The sequence below is a fragment of the Varroa destructor genome, unplaced genomic scaffold, assembly GCF_002443255.2.
Source record: "Varroa destructor unplaced genomic scaffold, Vdes_3.0 BEIS01000003.1, whole genome shotgun sequence".
In the NCBI taxonomy this organism is placed as follows: domain Eukaryota; kingdom Metazoa; phylum Arthropoda; class Arachnida; order Mesostigmata; family Varroidae; genus Varroa; species Varroa destructor.
In genome coordinates, this window is record NW_019211456.1 from 54,114,822 (window position 1) to 54,135,583 (window position 20,762).

At 36.5% G+C, this 20,762-nt stretch overlaps 1 protein-coding gene and 1 long non-coding RNA gene across 19 annotated transcripts in view; one reads left to right on the forward strand and one right to left on the reverse strand.

Annotated features, from left to right (window-relative positions):
- The window catches only part of LOC111248321 (cytokine-inducible SH2-containing protein-like), an 87,980-nt gene that overhangs the window by 20,217 nt on the left and 47,001 nt on the right, over positions 1-20,762 (forward strand). For 3 of the 18 annotated variants that reach the window (XR_015325355.1, XR_015325348.1, XR_015325361.1), the window contains one exon: positions 7,629-8,005. The exons of the other annotated variants lie outside the window; for them this stretch is intronic. The gene's annotated coding sequence lies outside the window, so the exon portion shown is untranslated. Of the gene's footprint in view, positions 1-7,628; positions 8,006-20,762 lie in introns of those variants that run through there. 18 annotated transcript variants of the gene reach the window in all.
- On the reverse strand, positions 7,951-14,032 carry LOC147757142 (uncharacterized). The gene is made up of 2 exons (XR_015325363.1): positions 13,500-14,032; positions 7,951-11,816 (listed from the first exon to the last, which is right to left on the reverse strand). It is a non-coding gene; the product is annotated as an uncharacterized LOC147757142 (long non-coding RNA).

Consider the following 20,762-nt stretch of genomic DNA (forward strand, 5'->3'; position numbering starts at 1 on the left):
TACACCTCATAAAATCAACTTTTATTATGTGGAAAATAAACATGAACGTTAATGAATTGTCGCTAGTGCACTTATGGTCATGTAATAATATATTTTTCAATACCTACCCAAATGTGTACCACGAATATACGTTAAGTGGCCCAAGCAGTTTTTACAGAAATAAAAATTTACTTTGCCTTTGGGTTCCTCTTCGGAGTTCGACTCCGAGTCAGTTTCAAGTACTTACTTTTACATCGTCCCGTTATATGAATCCTCCTATTTACGTATGGTCCAAAATCTATATGATGGACAGAAACCATTTTGTGATTGCAATGTGTGATGACTTATATACGTAAAGTTAATTTATGGTAGTGTAATAATTGTGCTGTAATAATGAAACCGGAAGCAAGGGATAACGTCATTTCATGGTACCTTATGCTAACACATTTCGAATTTTCGTCGAGTGGGTTTCGTCTTGGGAGCAACTACCTAATGAAATTTTTGCTCAACCATCGAAAGTTGATTTAAGCAAAACATGACTTTCAAAATAATTTTCATATTAAGTAAGCGAGGTTTATTGGTAGGTACGTACTATAGATTTCAAATTTACCGAAGTTATTTTTCAACCCTGAAATACTGGTCGTTTATTCAAATTGCAATAAGCATTTTTTAGCTAAAGAAGGAAAGTAACCTTCGTATGCCCAGTGAATAATAGAATTAAAAACGTCACAGATCTTGTGGTCCTTTGTCTGAATCCACAAAGTATGAGCAAATTCGTAACATTTCTCAACAAAGTTAGTTCAAGCTGCACAAGGGAGGTATCCTTCGGTATCTCTGAAATTCATTCCAGGTAACTTCATCTGCATTTAAGAGATTCATTTTAGAATACCTTCTATGTTATATAGTACACAGCATCGAGCGGGGCCCAAATATGTTGTAAGCGGCTGCTTATTGCTTCCCCATCTTCAATAGAAAAATTAAATCCTGATATCAGAATTATCTAATAAAATTTTGTTTTTTCCTTCTATAAGTGCGGTTTGATAATCAAAATTCTTAATACATATGTACTGTATTATGTTCGACATATCGTTTTTTCTGCGGAATAGACTAACTGCAGCCACGCGCCTTAAATAATCAAGACCCGTTGCAATTATTAGCTAATAGTTACGTGCGGAAATAGTTTCGTGTATTCACGTGGAACAAGTGGATGATTTAATATACAACATATAAGAAATATGGCTTTTTAAAACGTTATAATGCGTTATGCATAGAAATATTTACCCGGAAAACACCTAATAACGACTAAGGCAATCTGTCTGTAATTTTTTAGAGTTCGAAGTAAATCCAATTCAACTTTTACAAAGAGGGAGATATATCTCACAGCCGCAGCAAAAGGGGGATGGCAGAACTGCTCCACCAGTAGAGCTATACGCTATGCATATACGCATCCTACAGAAGGTACAGCCAAGCAGCAGGGGTCTAGCGGGATGCAGCGGCGGCACACTAACATATACGTGTCGAAGGGCTCGTTAAAGGCAAACTATCTAAAACCAAGGCACCCCGTTTAGTGCAAGCGTTGGGCGGCTTCCGCTAGGCCACACACCTCAATCCCGCTAGATTGCAACGCTTTGATTGTACCTTCTTTTATCGCACGGGGCCAGCTTTGTCAAAGTATACGCTACGCCATAAGTACTCAAAAGTTATTTATTACAGGCGTGACATACATAGAAATATATTTTATAAGAAAGGCACATCACGACTATATACGCGTAAAGAAAGTTAACCGTTCATTCCTGCCAGCCAACAATAAGGCATCCGCGGAATTATAGACGGTCGGAATGTGAACAATTTTTTAGAGGCGCTACAGGGCCTCGTGGTCACTACAATCACCCAACACATTTGACATTTTATGCGGTTACTCAGCAAATATAGGCCATGGAGTTCGATCGGTTCGCTGACAGGCAAATATTGTTGGATTACTGTATGAAAAATATGTCCCACTTTAATATCACCTTCTGAGTCGTACTCATCACCTTCAGAATGTTTTTTTCTGAAGAAGATAGGATCTTTTTATTGAACGTTGTTTTTTTTCAAGTTGGTATTCACTGCTAAAGTGAATATTTGAATAGTTTGCCTAGCTAAAGTGAGACCTACTAGATGAGATGACAGAATTGTGACTCATCGTGAAGCCTTTATCAACGTTGCTAAACGTAACACTGGTAGCTCCCATGGAGCCCGTGGCCAAACTACTCAGCGTTATGCGGAATTGCACGTTGGAGCCGCCCGATGCTGAAATAGGCGGATACGCAAAAATGCAAGATGTTTGCTATAGGCGCCAACAACAGGGGCATATCCAAGCTCAATGTCTACAGACGCAGCTCTTAAGTGACAAATTCATCGAGAACTTCAATTTGACTTGTGTTGGCTACCTCGGTCTGAAAAAGGCGAATGCTTCGGTCTTCCGAGGTGATGATACTTTTGATGACGTGGATATTAGTGCGCCGGAGAGTTCGCTGCGTCGCTTTTTGGCGTCGAGAAGTGCTGGGAGAAGATGGCAAGGTTGTAGGTTAAACTTGAACATAATGCTGGCGTTATATAATTTTAGTTTAAAGGGGGTAGATCTTGCGCTTTCAAATTAATAGGTTTTTAGTTTTTGTCGGGTCTTTAGTCTAAAGAACTTCATAGTCTCCGGGTTTGACAACTACTATGAAAGCCATAAGGTACGCGCCGAAAACGCGCAATCAATACTTTCGAAATTGTCGGCATATGACAGCATTTTTTTTCATAGGAGACATTCCTCTCTTCCTGTCTGCTTTTCTAACGACCTGATGTCTCGAATCGCAGCAAAATTCTCGCTCTGAAGGTAGATACTTTTCTTTGCAAAAAAAACATGCGCGGAGACTCAGACAACAAGTTATGACAAACCAAACCAGCTTTATCATCGTTTTTGCCATCACTGGGGCAGTGTTCCTATGATCAGTGGTATTTGTAGTGCGCTCAGTGTGCCACTAAGAATATTCAAGCATCGCGGAGACCATTTTCTTGTTACAAAGACTCTTTATGTTGCACAGAACTATATGCGTACTTGCAACGTATACCAGAAAACAAATCTGCGGCCGGCCAACGAACTGTTTCGGGAAGCAAAATTAGTTGAAGAGAAGTATGTGACAATTCTGGAGGGACAACAGATACTGCCAGATCTAATATGCGACTTCCAGACCCAAAAATAATGCTACCGGGTTTTAATTTTTATACAACTGCTACTTAAATTCACCTGTAGAATCGCTTTATTAACGAGACATCACATAACGGAGTTTCCGTAATATTCATAAAAATAATAGTCCGACCAGTCGCAATAGGACTCAGTGTAAAAACGTAACACTCGCTGTGTTACATTTGAGTGGGTACACGATATTGCACACCGAGATCAAAAAATCTACGCACGCAACGGAAAATACGAAGCATCTTTCAAAAATATATAACACGATTTGCATATTCAGCATGGTACCCTATGAGACCTGCTCCTAAATAGTAAAATCCAGAGAAAGATCCCAAAAGCTTTTCGATAGAAATAAATGGGAGAATTCTAGTGTTTTAAAGCGCGATTGAGAGGCTTCCAGAAAAATATACTTAGTTTGGCCACATAAGTATCTAATGGTAGAGCATTGTCAAATAGATCTCTAAAAAATTGTATAATCATCTAGTTGTATAATATTTTAGGGTTTACAAAAACATTTACGGATTAGTGCATCAAAAAGACACGCAACGAAGCGACGCGTCAGCATGTTGGGCGTTGGACGCTTTATAGAGATTATTGATGCACACGGCTGTACGAATCAGAATTTGGCGAATGTTTTAAGTTCACGGGACTCCATCATACCAAGCGATACACTGGATACACTCACTTTTTTGAAATATATTCGATAGAACAGGGTGGAATGAATAAAAACATTGGAATATTGCACCATTAGCTCCCTTGTTTAGCATTCCAATGACCTAAACTACATCGGCTTAGAAATAGGTTTTTACTATCTTCCTTACAATGAGAATAATTTTTCTACAATTATTTTATTCTAAACTTGTTATTTATCATAAATAGCCTAATTAGAATCAACATTTATCAAGTTTTGCTTGACGACTGTTAGTGACAGCACTGGCGTTTTCTTGCGTAGAGTATATAGAGGTAATAACATCATCAGCAGCTACAGCGGCATTAGTATTATAGTTTACATTGCGATGAACGCTTATGTCCGTACGTGCGGTTTCATAGTGATATTGTGGCCGTTGCCAGTTGATGGTGTCGTAATCGCGGCTACCGCTGTCGCGGCCGCAACGACTTTACCAGGCACGCATACTCCACTTCCCTTCATCCATACATCCATTTGACCTTTTCTAAAAATCTTGGACTTTCCCACTCTCTTTTGCACTTAGACTGTCGTTTGGATGTCTGCCGTACGATGTCGCTGCATGCGTTTAACTGACATGAACAGCTTATAAAAGTCAAGTTGAGAAACAAACGGTGTTCCACGAATCAACCAGTGGTGACATCAGTGCTGATGCTGATATTCTTAGAAATCTCGCCCGTTGTATTTCTCTTTCTCGCTCTACCTCCCTCTCTGTTTGTTCGTTTTGAAGGAACGCGACAGCTGCAACAGTAGCTATATATCCTTCTGCTGCACTGGAAACAACTAGCGAGCAGCGTTTCAGCCATGAACTACTGTGACGCTACAAACGCCAAAGCAACAGCTGCTTTCAGAAGTGAAAAAACTTTGATAAGAAATGAGTAAGACGAGGTAAAAGATATCTTTGCGCTAGCCGCAGATTACGTACAAATATATATTAGTGCAGAGCAACTAACATGACAACATTTTATCTAGATAGCTTGACGATAGATGCCAACCTTTTCTACTTACTTAACTTCTTTCAAACCATTAGTCATAAAATTATTAAACCAAAAGGTACCTCAGTTGCCCTTCATACATAATGCCTTCACACATAATAATTAACCTGTCAAATATACTATTACTGATTCTGATTGGCAGATGGACGCGTCCCTTACCAAAAAATCACCACTACCGTATTAGTTGGTAACAGAAAAATAGGAGACATCTAGCAGTTTCCAATAAAAGAAGAAGATTATTAAGAAACAACGCATGTGGCCAACAAACGCCAAGATTGTAGTCTTGTATTTGTATTCTTTAGCAAAGACCCTTAGTTTTCCCTGAAGCTCTATTAGTGCACTCCACATGTGGCAGCTTGATTCGAACATAAAGATTAGTAACGGAGAGTCTTCGAACAAAGCGTCGCTTTTCGAGTGGGCCGCTTATAACATTCTGCTATAACACAGTATTTGTTTTTAATTAAAAAGTATATAGCTACTACGTTACATTAACCTAGTGTTTGCTAATTAATTAATCCGTCACAACAATAACCTGTGCGCCTGTTAAGGCAACAAGACACTGCATTAAGTCTGTATTCACTTCATCTTTTGTCCTAAAGTAATTGTATATTCCAAATATTTCTTTGCATAACCAAACTAATCCTGTATATATTTTGCCTAGTAAGGTGTCTCGTGAAAACTCTGAGCAGAATCTTAAGACTATTTCCATAATTTAGTTTCTGATGGATATTTTTATTCTATATATACATCATTTACCGCGATAACGCCCTGAGTTTAAAACCTAAATTATATACGAGTGCAATTTTAGAGTATTCCTTCTTTGATCTGCAAATAACCTGCAATTAATAACTGTGTATCAAAGTATATTAATAGATGTAAATTCGTTAGTCCGTCAAATACGCTACATCAAAAAAGTCAGACTGAATAGATTTTGGGTTGTAGCAGATCAAAAGCCCCAAAAGTGTAAGAGTCCAAAAAGTTTAAAAAATGTAAAAAGTGTCAAAAGGTCTTTTAAAAAATGTTAAAAAACTTATCGGGCGACTTCAAGCAATCAATATTATCCTTTGCGAAGCAGCAATTAATTTCTGTGCCAAAGATATAAATGTATCAGAAGTGTTTTTGAGTCATTTCGATGAATGTCAACGCCATTACTGATTTCGGACATTACTTCATAAAAGCTTTCCTTGTGTTTCTAGGAATTGCACAAAAACTACGGCGTAGACCGTCGACTTTGGACAAAAATGAAGTTTATATTTTTGATAAGGGTTCATACAGCGCGGGATATTAGGTACTAGTTCATCCTTGTTCAATTCACGTAAATGATACACTATTTTTGCAATGGTGAGTTCATTGTTTTGTTCTCAAAAGATATGGCTTTCGTCTGCAGGTAGGAGTAGCGGATAAACGCGTGTTTGTGGCAACAAAGTCCAAGTCAAGTTTTCTCCAATTCGAATGCAATCTTTTATGTATATAATAAAGACTTCACTTAAAACGGAACCTCGTCATAAAAACAACTACCACGCTAGACTAATAAAAAAGTGCAAGTTGCAGCCGTTTCACTATGGACTATGTGGTACTGGTGATATCATAAAGGCCAATTATCTTGGGAAAACGTGTTAGAAATCGCTCCATATTAATACTAATTAGCTCAATTCAGCGCTTACGAAAGTTTTATATAAACAATATTTGTATCAAAAGTGCTCCAGTTGATATCAGTTTATAACTTTGAATGGTTCGTGCATTTAGTGCTAATTCAAAAAAGAATTTCAACTCTGATTTTAACAAAAATGTTTTCGAATTCAGTATGCATTAATACAGTAAACACACTTGAATACTTTAAAAATACTTCACCTGTCCGTTTTTCAAAGAACGGTTTCGAAAAAGTAAGTTCCAGTCACATCTGGAATCACAAGGGTTCCCAAATTCAAATTACTATTACTTCATCATCTTTATATACCATCTTGTTATATTCTAAATGTTTCAACTGCCAAAGGGACGAAATAAGTAGTAATTACTTAGGCTCATAGCTCTGAGGTTTTGCATTAACTTCCTAATAGTCATATCGTCTTTATGATAATTTGGTTCTTAAATTTCAACGTGCATTGCATTAACGTTCGACGAAATTTTAGTCATAGAAATTTAGAAACTGTTTTCCACCGTTCCACAACCAATATTGCTTACTGCGAGAGTATTAGCTCTGGGAAGCTTTAGTTTTTGAAAAGATTGTAAATATAAATACCATCAAAAGTCGTCGTCTTCTCATATATACTTTCAAACCAATAGAACTTTACTGCGTCTCTTAGCTGCTTATATCGATGTTTTTGTCTGAATTCCCAGAAGTTTTTCAGAAGAAAAGATTGGATGGCACTAATTGCCTAATGTAGCTTTTGTAGTCGAATTTTTGCCAAACTTAATCTGACGACATCATCCTTTCTCTTTCGATAATTCCGCGGCAGAGATTATACTGGAAGATCATTCGAAGTTTTTGTTGTTGAGTCTAGTGCGATTTTCATTACCACTTAACTACTACCATGGAGACAGTGCCGTAAACATGTGCAGATCTTCCCAGACATATGCCATATTGTCGCGCAAAAAAATAAATTTATCTCTATTGTTAAGGTAGCTGCTGTGTAATAACCTTGAAGTCCAATAGACGGATAAAGATAATCTTTGACTGTATCCTGCTAGATGTATTTGGATACATTATAATTCTCCGAAATCGTTCATTATATCCGTTGCATTGTTTCAGGTTAGAATGATCGGATACTCACCGGAAGCGACAGAATGCGATATATTGAGTTGTTTACTTTTTAGCTATATTTATACTTATTGATTGTATTAACTTGTTAGATTATTTCTTATACAGTATGTTGTTACTTATAACTAACATACTGTCTTGACCGCGATTTAATTTAAGAGTAAATCTATACAAATGTAATGGGTGCAATATATCCTATTGTTGTAATTATTAATTATGGTATTAAGTCATTAATAGCAAAACGTAAGCCCGATACATAATTGACAGATACAGAAGCATTGAAAAGAACATGATTTTTTATGACAGAAAAAAGTTACTCAAAAAATTAACATAAGTTTTATTTTGCAATACCCGAAGCATGGCTTTTTTATTGTTATCTTGGTTTTTATTTATGTTCATCTAAAATATAAACGTTATGTCGCAATAAGGCTTCGAAACTACTCGAACAGAGCAACAATACGAAATGAACTATCGCTGAACTTGCACCTTGTATTGAAAAAAAATACTAAAAAGGTATCCGACTTACATTAAATACTTCTCTAGGAAGAAAAAGCACGAAAATAAATTGTAACATAGCGACTAGCGACACATATGAAATCTACTGTCTATTTCTCGTTATGCAAGCAAAAAAATAATTCGGAAGAAAGGAACAAAACATAAGAAGCACAGATGTTGAGAAATGCGCATTTCTTGAAAACGTACAATTTACTCTATGGATTTTGGCATTGTAAATTATAGAGCTTGGAGTACCGCATCAGCTTCTCGAATTTCCGAAGCAACCAACTCATTATCCATTATTGCACTTTACGCGTTGTAAATAGCAATCACATTAAACGACCATAAGTGCCAGCTGAATAGACGTAATCATACTCGACCCATGTCAACTACATTTTTGAATATCTCGTTAAAATATAGTAAACAAATTATAAAAAAATAACTTATTTTTAGTAGTATTTTATTCTCGAGTGTTTGGAAATTTTTTCTGGAATTATTTTTGAAAATAATCGTTTCCTTGCATTTGGCTTTCTCAATATGACGCTGATGTGCAATGAAAGCAGAAAAAGAGATTCTTTTGATGTAAATAGAATTCTTCGCTTTGCGACAATAATTATACCATAATTCAGATGAGAATTTGAATTGAAAACGGCAATCAGGATTGTTCGACAAGCGTACAACGAACTGCCAAAGAAAATACCAGAATCCAATGGCCTTAGTTTTTGCAATCAGCTTGTACAAGCAAAATGGGGCAATTGAAACTGTGAGAAAATTCGGATCACAAACAAATAATCACAGTTATGAGATCAGAATCTCTCTATTAATAAATGCCGTGCCTTTTCCCGGTTCCGAACCTAGACCACCAGATATTCCTGATTTTAAGTACTGTGAGGACTGAATATATAATAACTGGCCCTTAAGAATTTTCTCTCAGCTGTGTCAAATATTTTCTCAGGATCCATCATGACTCGACGTTTTTTTTCATGATCGTTCCATTCCAGCGTCTATAGTATCTCAAAAAATTTGGTGTGCTTGAGGATTTTAAAGCTTACGGTATTCATGTCTGTTTTTAAATACATTCGCATAGGGTTCAACGAAGCCAGCTGACTGGAAATCACCTAACATATAATAATTTTTTAATTGTTTACAGAAATTATTTTATTAATTTATTGAACAGATTGTCATGGTTAATTGTCAGAATCATTGCTTACACATTGAGTACATATATATGTATACCGCAGTTGTATCTACTATACGTATGTGTATATGGTTACTAATGTATTTATCTTTTTCAGTGTGTCATAGAGATCAGGACGGTGTTCCCAAAAAGCATCCAATTTAATTCCATACAGTTGATTAAAGCTCGAAATCATACATGCACACGTCGCATTAATATGTGCTTGATAGTCAACAGTTGTTCAACTGAGTTTAATTATGGGTAGAAGCTTACCGAATATATATAGATCAAACGTAGCTAGGTCTGTTTCAGCTCTGTTGCCTTTTCACGAACCGGAAGAGATTTATTCGCTGAAGATGAGGACGGTCCTGGGTTGAAAATATAACGTTGTTAGTTGAAAAAGTAAGAAGTTTTTACCCATTGATCTTTCTTTTATTTTTTTACCCATTTTCATTTAAGTTACTGAAAATTTAAATTTACATTTGAACCTACCCGACGACCGGAGAACAACAGCCTTAACTGCCACTTTAAAATGCGCAGGTAATTAGGAGTCCATTGTTCGCGAATCATTTGCTCATCCGTAATTAATATCTTTGCTAACGATCTCTAAAGGAGTCAAAATAAATTTTTCGATGACAGAAATTTCATAAACCAGGGCGGAAATTTAGGCAGTCAAGGTGCATCTTTAAAGGATACAACAACAGTTCTGTCTGGGTCGTCCACCAAAACGTTTAAATGACGCCTTTTTTATCGACCAGAACGTGCGCTATTTTTCGGTGCCCAAGGTCATCGACACCTATGATTACGCGACCACTTTTAAACATCATTCAATTCTACCGTTCAGAGACAGAAATGACCATACCTGGCCGGCATTTTTAGAAAAAAAATAGCCAAAGCCATTTAGCAGCGAAGGCACTGATCCCATATTAATCCGTGATCTTCATAGATGTTTATACGAATTTTTTTTTCAATGTAATTAACTAGTTTCGGAAAAAGGGGATAAAAAAAAGCGCTCATGCAGCCTTATCGTGAATTACGCCAATAAACTCCACTTTCTATGTTCCGTGTTTTACATCCACCATTGTCGTTAGGCATTCCATTAGACGGTTGGCTGACAGCACGAAATGAAGTGTGCCTTTCTCCGGATTCGAATTTAGAACACAACGTGTCCCTAAAGATAACAGGCTATTTCAAGGACTCCGATAGACTTCACTGCCGTAGTATAACCTTATCTGAGTCGCATTGTATCATTCTAGTGAAATCTCACGAGGGTATCTACCTGCAAAGCAACTCTCTTATCTGCAAAAAATATACGCAATTAAACTGGATCTCTTTTAAATGGGTCATGGGCATCTACGTCTACGAGGAAGAGGACTGTGTACCTCTCGGACTGGGCTTTTCATAGATAATCTTAACGCGTAGATATTAATTAAATACGCGTAAAACCGTACATCGAAGAAAATACAAATTTAACGACGAATTGGCTCTTTTTTTTTATACAATACGTGATCTTCTTTGTGGTAGTCTTGATAATAAGCGTTCACTTACCGCTGTGTGAGATGTAGAAAGCGAGGCGATCTCTATCGTGTTGATTACTACCACAGCCTTGGTATAACTTGCCACGCATGGCTCGTGTCAGATTTTGTCACAAACGATCGATAAAGTATCTCATATTCGGTACGTTTCTCACACTATATACATATATATCATTAGATTATTTTGAAATTTAACGTTTCCTGTTATGTTCAAACGCAGGAAAGCAGGAAAAGAGCCGATTTTTTTTGTTGTTATACGCTCAGAGTTAAAAATCGTTTTCGTAAATCCAGTTCGTCTTTGTTGTTTATCAGTAATGAATTTCGGCTTTAATTATCGCAGAAAAACTAAGGGAGCTTAATACTTGGGTGTATTTTATGGGGGTGGTTGAGATTATCGCATTGAATGGCTCTTAAAAACTATAATTGGTAGTAATGGAAGTCCTTAAAGGTTTAACGAAATAAAAACTTTTGATTGAATACATCAATAAAAGTGTGATTATTTCGTGACGCATCGAACTTCAAAGACTCTTATTTAATTACATGATAAGTTTGAAGTTCCGGTGATGTGCTTACAAGATGTTCCTACGACAAATTTCAATAGAACTCTTAACTTTCATTTTTGTTAAAGTGGGCTTGAAAACAGGCGTTGATGGTTTTACTCCAAAGAAGTATTTACCACCAAACACAATAGAACGTGCTTAAATAAAAAATGTGATTAAACAGGACAGTGTTTTAGGCCAACTAGAACGTACATTTGCAGGCTTCTTAATCTCTTTTTGCATAATGAAAAACGTATTTCTCTTAATGTGTACTAGAGAGATGATCAGCATTATAACTTGAACGAACTCTTGTCTTCAAAACTCCGTTCTTCATTTTCGGAACGTTTACACGTAGTGTGGTCTTGGTGGAGGTACAAGAGCTCCCCGCTCAATGCTTTAACCAACCCACAACAAGTTTCCGCAGCGCTGTGACCTAGGAAGTATAAAAACTTGATCAGGGAACGTTGATTTTCGAAAGTAGCAGATAATTTCCTTTCTTCATTCTTTTTTTTGGAGTAAACACCACCATATTTGCCTCTAACAATCTTACATGTATGTGTGTATGTATATATAAAACGACAAAGGGTTTTCGCCGGCAGGGTGTGTTTTGTAGGTTAGATGAATCCGTGGGAAAATATCAGTAATAAGCCCTTTTTATTGGTGTTTTTGCAATTATTGACCGATTTTATTTAGGACGTTACTAATTCTAAAGAGAAACTCACCAAAATTTAGCGACAGGTTTTATACTGTATTATATATACTAGCACCAGAGCAGAGAAAATATTCTAGTTAGAATTGTTGCTCTCACGAAAATTATAGACCTATTTCTATTTCGTGTAAGCCGCAACCTCGGGTGGTCAACACCCAATGAGTCAAGATTCGTTATTTGCTAAGAAACGTCACCATATAAAAATAGGGTTTATAACTTAGAAACTTCATATAAATTTCAGAATTCGAAGATGCTTAAACTTTTACTTGTCAGCTATTCTCCAAGAAATCATTTTTTATTCGGCTCGTACAACCTTCATTAAACCTACTCGCAATACCTGAGGCACTTTAATTCCTCAATATTTGAAATTATTTTCAAAGTAGCCAGCGCATTACGCTATTACACGCTTAACCAATCTGTAATTTTTTATAGTGGCTTAAAAGATTTTTGTGATAATTAAGCTTAATTCACACAATGTATCTACGACGCGTTTGTTGCTGAAACAGCTTATTTATGAATATCGCTTTATCGAGTAAAGCTATCATCATCCTGAGGGAATAAGCATGATTATAGTATTGTGTAAGAGGTCCTCCCAAAAAGGCAAGACCGCATTTATCGTGTGTAAATAATGATAGCCGTAAATTAGCTATATATGTGTCACAGTTGTGGAGAACGTATTGTACAATGCGATGAATAAGCATAGAAGAAACAGATAAGCTTACATGATAGTTTTTCTTTTGCTTAATATCTTTGAGTAAAGAGTAACATGTCATACGACATATAGATATAATCTTCAGGTTTCAGGGTTTCTTATTACCGTTAGATGTGTTTAGATCTAAATTAGGAACGGTTTACAAAAAATTTTCAACAAACTGCCATGCCGGTGGTTGTGGTATTAGTAAGACTAATCGTAATTACATAATCAACTCACTAGACAAATTGTACCTCTAATTAGTTTGTTGCATGTTTATGCGACTGAGCCTTAATGAACAATGGCTTCATATGATAATGCCGTGCTGGCATATAAATTGAACTACCGTAGACAACGTTGACTGTAAATATTTAGAATGACCCTTAGAGTTTTATGATCTTGTGAGTTTTAATATTTCGAAAGCGATGACTGCACTTCAATACTGGGCTCAAATCTAATAGGCTCCTATTTTCTTCGACTCCATTACAGCATTTCAGTAAAAAGCAAGAGATAAAAGCCACAACTTCACTAAGCACAATGAAGCTGTGTTTTTAAACTCTTTATTTAAATTTTTACAGCTGTTTTGCTTGAAGCATCATCATTGAAGCTTCTTACAAAATATACGCAAATTGAAAAAGCTCCGTTAAAGTGGGAATGATTTTCTGCATCCAAGTCCTTCTCATGCTTGGTGTGAATACATGTCTAACAACACTTACCGAGAAGTCTTATGACGAAGTAAGTGCTTTTGTGTTCTTTCACTGACGCCGCTCTTTGACGACAATAATACCAAGGCCAACGACTTGCTTAGGTCGTAGCAACCACTAAAGTGATAGTGGCGTAGCTTCCTTAGAAATAAGGTAAGACGCGACGTGCATTTTTGTTGTCACTACGACGTTTGCTGGGAGGCAATAGACCTTCAAGGGTTTTAGGGAATTGTGCTTCGTCTGTCGATGAGCAACGATTGTCACACATTAAGCTACGGTAAACTCACTTTTAAATTCAACATCGCTGTTGTGTGAGTCACCTGGCTGAAAGAATGGCAGAAAAGCCTTTCAGACTGCTTGTCAACGAAACGCCAGTTCATAGCAGCCATTGACAATAAACAATGACTTTGTATATAGCATATTGTTCGATATGGTGCTACAAAACAAACTGGTTTCATCGTTCACTAAAACGCCTAACCGTGCTAGAGGAGAGGTACTAGTCAACATATACAGGCGCTTATATATTGGTGATATCTAACGCCTGATATATATGTATCTTTACGCATTAGATACCATATATATGGATGACTAAGAGACACAAATTTTATACTAAGGTACGATAATAATAAGCTATGGAGGTCAACGCTAGCTACTTGTGTTATAGAATTCTGAAAATTAGTCAGATTATGTAGTTCTCATAATTTCGTTGATGTCATATTTCATATGTAACATTGTGTTCTTGGCAACGCTTGGCAACATTCAGTGAATTTGTGTTATAAAGCTTACACCAATGCACTTATTGACCTTTCAAGTATCTACAGATCAGAGTAATCCCAGGTGCTTAGCACTGCTTATAAAATTTGATGTAATTGACGTAGAAGAAACCCGGATTCTTTTAGCTTTTCACATTCGTAGTAGACTCTAACACAACCGTACAATATTTTATCCCCATTTGAAACTAAACCTATCCAGTCGCATAAGTTGCCATCAATTTGTTACAAAGAAGGTCGCGTTGTAAAATGAAGGCTAAACGTGGTATGCCTACTATGTGCATATTCTCAACTAAGCCTGTGATGTCTGTGATATCTGCAGCGGAATTGGAATATTGGAATTGGTTCTACAAACTCAGAGGTGAAGGTATGCACGCTACTCAAATTCGATGACTTCAGAAAGCAACGTCGACATGTGTACTGTTAGTCCAGTAGGGCTCAGGGTCCTATTTTCTCAAAACGTATTTATTTCATTTAAACTATAGAGTTTAGCTAAGATAAAGACTTTTATTGCTAAATGAGGAATCTGGGAATCGGACATGTTGGGTATTATTGGAAATATCAATTATTGGAAATATTCATAAAATATCACGGATAGAAGCTTTATATAAACACAATCAACTCCAATCCTGTATTAGTTAATTTTAGTTTCAACCGTTAATGGCGCATTAGAATTTAAAAATTTTTACACAAGTCGAATGTGGCCTTTAGTTAAACTGTTTTGTGTTACTTCCGGTACTGTCATTAAGTGTTCCGTCAGATGGCTAGATGGTAACACAAAGCGAAATGTTTACGTTCGGATTCGAAAATAGACCACCACGTGCGCCTCAGCAGGTAAACATGCCACTTCCACCATAGACACCTTCAGTAACTTAGAAGAGCTAACCAGTTTTTAATGATAATGGTCAAATACTGAATGAGCCGCGACAAAATGATTAAAAGGACTATACAAATAACAAGTTTTTACACGATTTGTTTTTTACGATTCGGACGATAAGAGGATAGACAGCGCCGTGCTTTTATAAATCATTTAGAATTTGTTATCAGTATCCCTTTTTTCGGATGAGTCACTTTTAATATGAAAAACAGTTACCATATTTGCTTACCTTTAGAGTGAAATTGGTTTTCTGTAATTCACAGTTTACAGGGCTTCAAAGAATGCTCTATAGAGGGCCCCTAACTTTTGATAGAACGGTAATCAAAGAAATGAAGCAAATGATTCGTTATTGCGTGTAGTCTATAGGATAGCAGACTGTAGTCCGATTGCAAAATGCAGGTCTACTTCTTAAAGAAAAATGTTATTATGAGCTACAGTAGCATACTATGCAGGCAATTAATGATGAGACATTTGGCTGCCTCAACTGCAGTGACCAACATCATCTGAAATGGGCCAAAGCGTTGCGTTGTTGAATCCGAGAACATGTGAATCGTATCATAAAATATTTTCCTTTTAAATTTCTGCGTTAAAGATTTAACAATTGATTTCAAGGACACAGAAATAGAGCACGAGGCTATTTAACGCTAAAATGCAAAAGAAATGACTAACAAATATGCTGCCTAGAAAGTGCCCTGGAACGAGCTAAAGAAGCCAAAAGCGTACGACATCAGCCCTGCTCACATGTTTTCGTTGGAGGTTCAGCGCGAAGCAAAATTGAATTTTGTAGTAAACGCACATACACACGGGAAGACCAAAGAGAGGAGGCTTATGGGAGGCGTATATTAACATAGGCCAGTAGAAGAACAAAAAGAGGATAATCTAAAGGGAACACTGAAAATCAGTTGTAGATACAAAGACAAGCATAACAAAAGCGGAGCTTATATGAAAGACTTGCTCTGACAAGATGTAGCACACTCACTGTTACTGCGGCTAATACTCGCCAAGGCCGACCAGAACAAGGGCCAACTCCTCCCAGCAATCCCATAACTTAGTGCACCTAACAGAAGTGAATCATAACCTATGATTTGGTTCCCGTATATTTTATTTAATGTAAGTCCTTTGCGCATAACTTTCGTTTTAGAAAATTCTTATTTATCTTTGCCAAACCTGAATAATTATCTTTTCGAATTTCGCGCATGCTTAAAGATGCAATTTATGATAAGTGAGGTTCAATAGGGTCGAAATTCGTCCGTCATAAAAATTTTTTTATTTTTTTGGCAGCAAATTCAGCAAGAAGCATACTATTACTCGCAGAATTTGGACAAAAGAAGTTTAGGCATATTTATTTAATATGGAGCATAATTTTCATTAGATGCGTTTTGTATAAGGTATATGTCAGTGAGTAAAGGTTGTATGCATCGGACCTATTTACAATAGTCTACAATAGTACGCTTTCCTGTTTTGTGGCAACTGGTGCCGTTAGCTACGGAGAACTCACAACAGGAAGCTAATCGCACCTTACTACTACGCGCACTGCAATTTTACTCGGGCTGGTGCCTTTAACTACTCCTGAAATCACCACGTCTGCAGCTTTTATTTCCTGTGCTACTGATATCATCACAATTGCCAATTTACATTTAGACTCAACACTACGTAAAAATCGAGAGCCTAATTGTGAGGGATTTCACACCCGCCACCAGTATCAGTAACTGAGTGATATGGAACTCATAGTTTAATATATATTTAAATTTTGTCATACAGAAGATTGTGTGTACAGTTGCGTTTATGCCAACCGCGGCTAGTTACACGCTAATATTGTATTGATCTACGATACTACTAAAAATCTATATTTGTTTTGCGGGCAAAAAACAACCCCTTGAAATAGTTGGGTTGGGCTGATTTTTGATTGGTCCTTAGCTCCGCTTTGTAAAGATGAATAAATGTTTTTCACTATAGAGAGAAAGTTTGCCTGACGTGGATTTTTTTATGGTTAATATAGTTCCGCTGTAGGAAGAGCAGTGTCAAAAACGAATCTAATAAATTTTTCCCATGCAGTGTGATGTTCATTTTTTTGGCCGTAAACCGCCGGCATCAACCTCGTTTTCATTTTTTGTTTGAAAACAACGCCGCAAACTTGTGTACGCCGCAAACTTGTGTACGCCGCAAACAACATAATCTGCACTTATATATCATCAAGTGCACAAATGTATGTATCTATGTAAACCGTGTTGCGTGAACAAGCGTCCACAACATGTGCTCAGTAGCAAAATAGGCGTGGACGAGTGACGTTCGCTATTGCACATTAATATATGCATACATATCGAGTCAGGAAATCTTAATTCGATTTTTTACGCGAGAATCTGGCTAAATTTATCTAAAAGCTACGATATTTGTTTCAATAATGTAGTCATACTCATTTTTTGCAATGACTTGTGCACAGCATGAGTGTACTTTCTTTGCACATTTGAAATGGTATCCCTTGATTCACGATCCTTCACATTCTAGAGAACCAAGGATAATTTATTTAGTTTTTGATAAGCAATACGCAGATCAAAAAAATAATGCGTAATAAAAAGAATGTGATAAATAAAAGCGAGCATCGCATTTGCGATATCACGTTTGGTGTATTCATAATAAGTAAATCTAAATTATCTCAGCTTGTGCTTTTTACGTTATTATGGCACATACGCGGAAATGCAGTGATAAGCAATCATTTTAATTTTTCGTTGTAAGAATTAAGTTTCCACAGAGCATGAAGCATTCTATGAAGCGACGTTGGACGCAAAGTGACTGTATCCTCCTTGAATTTGCCAATACACGTAAATTATTTCGGAAATGTCACAACTGCAGAGATTGATAAACACTGATCGCAAGTTGCTGGTCTTGGATTGTGAACTTAAGTATTTTTCGAGCGGCAAACTTTACTCTAAGAAACGTGTGATTTTTGTGTCCCTGTAAATCAATGTTTTAACCCAGTACAGCATGGCATTCGATTTAAGCTTGTAGGTGATACATACAAAATACAATCACAATCGATTTTAAGAAATCAGTCAGCTATCTACGCACCAATCAACAAGTTGCTTCGCCCATGTAAGAGTGGTATCAAAACTAGGGGGTACAGGGACGGCTTACGGAAATGTAGTTCTGTACATTACAACTGACTTTCGAGATGCTGTGAAAGTCATGTACACGCATAAGCAGTGATATACAAAGAAGAGCCTCGTGGTTAAGCAAACTAAAAATTGGACTTTTAGATCATCAAATTTAAACAAAATTATATCACCAATGGCAATTTCGGCCAGTAGTGCACATTTTGTGATTTTGTTTTATAATAAAATGCTGATGTAGATACGATGCGATACGAACCACCACGCGATATGAAACATCGTTTCACGTTTCCTGTGCTGAATCTATACAATCAATGGCTTAACAATTGCTTTCTTTATTTCATTTAGGACTAATTCATAATATTTTCGTGAATTGTCCGACTAGGTTCTGTAGAAAGATTCTCTTCCTTAAAGTCGCAAACACAAACTTTATCGTTGTTTGCTTTGCGTCCGCCAGAGGCGGATGAAACTTCTTAGCAATATTGGAAACGCCCTTTACCAGTATTTTTTTCATAAAAGAGGGAAAAGATCCAATATTAACAGGCGTGGGATCATTCGTTTTTTGAAAACGTAAAGGGATGTAAGGGAATTTACTATTCTCAGTTATCATCAGTGCTTGCATTCACCAAGAAGTTGTGTATCGAGCATCAGTCTCGAAATTCAACTGGGTTATTGGTCATAGCGGAGGGACCGTTCGCCACTAATATTAAAATATATATTACTAAAAAATGGGATTTCAAATACACAGGCAACTTCACTAACATTTTATTATATGTCGTTGATAAATGTAAGATGAAGCCAACGGTCTTACGTCTGAGCCTGAGGGAACGTTTGGTTTTACCGGAACTATGTCAAAGCATATATGGTATGCCATCTACATTCTAGTTTTATAATACTTTTTTTTCTAAAACTGTATATAAAAAAGCAGATGTTTTATATGTACGAAAAGTGTCAGTTGTGACGGTCATACTTATCTGAAAGAACTTCTATTTACCTCTATTAGGGCTTCAACCTGGAACCTGAAACTACCAAAGACTTTACCAAAGAGTGTATTAAGACTTGTTGGTCTTTTGGTTAATAACGCTTCATACATAGTAACTTAACGTGTTTAACTTTGCGCTTACTCGGAAACGAGTCTTAAGTATATTTTAGCTATCTATGGTTGTACAATTAACAGAACAAGCAAGTAAACTTAGTAGTGCGCTCGCCCTTCCAAACGGTAAAATGACATTTAGCTTTATTGGGCATTACACATAGAGCAAAAATTATTACCGAAAATTTAATTTACAAAATTTCATCGTTAGATAAACTGAAGATGATCTGCTGCTTTATTACTAAGAAATCTGATGAGCAGATAACTTTAAGTGACTCTTTAGGTTTTAGCATCCTCAGTCTGACTTTTATGGTAAATGGCATATACGTCATATACGTTTTCCATTAAAAATCGGTAATAAAACAGTTTATCCCACTTTAATTTTTCAGCCAGCTACCTTACTGAGAAGAAAGAATTTACCAGAGGTGCATTTTTGAATGGTGTCCATTAACTTTAGAATCCGCACCGTCTTGCCTACTGTATATTTTCGATTATACATTGCTGAAATCTGCTTATCGTTTTCTGCAGCCGCATATTCATTTGAAATGCCGAATCCTGTCGATTTGGAATAATATAAAATGGTTTTGCTTATTGTTTTGTCGAAGCTTCGTCCATCGTGTAGGGGTTGGATAAAGGCTGACCTTTGATCAATGTCTAATGACGAAGCACTTTTCCGTTATGACTGTTTTCATCCTTTTTGAAGTGAACTTTCATCCAGATGTTAGTCAAACGCATTGGCAAAGCTACGGGCGATCAGTCGAAGAAAGCCCAAAGCTAGACAAACAAAAAAACATACCTTCATCGAGATTAGTAAAAGTATCATATTTTGATTAAGAAGTTCACTCCGCACACAAACACAACCTGTATCAATTTCAGATATTACGTATATCTGAATTTGCCCACCTGTGAAGCGCGGGATCTGAAACACTAATTGTATAGCACAAAAATGTATGGCATAAAAACAATTATTCCCTTAAACAACCTCAGAATATTCTATAGCCATTTCCTAAAATCAGTTCTTAGAGCCAAATTCAAATTTGAATCTGAAATCATATGACTCCAGACTGTTTGTAGTTTCGATTTCCTTTAATATAAATGGGTGAAGAAAGATAATAGGATGTTATGCTTTTTCTTATTTATACCACAAACAAATCACAAGTGGATGTCCAAATTTGATGCTAATGCATACCTATATACAGCGTTATTTGTAAAAAAAAATCACAAAACATAAAAAAATCGCAAACTTCTTTGCTGCGTATTTAACATAAGCTCTTCTTTTTAGAAAATTTTTCTCTATGAAAATGAGCAACATTTTGCAACCGTGAGTTAGAATCGCTGTAATCATATCATCTGTGTTCGTCGATATACAAATGTTTTCCCTTTCCGTCATATATCATATTTATGCCAATATATAAGAAAGGAATAATA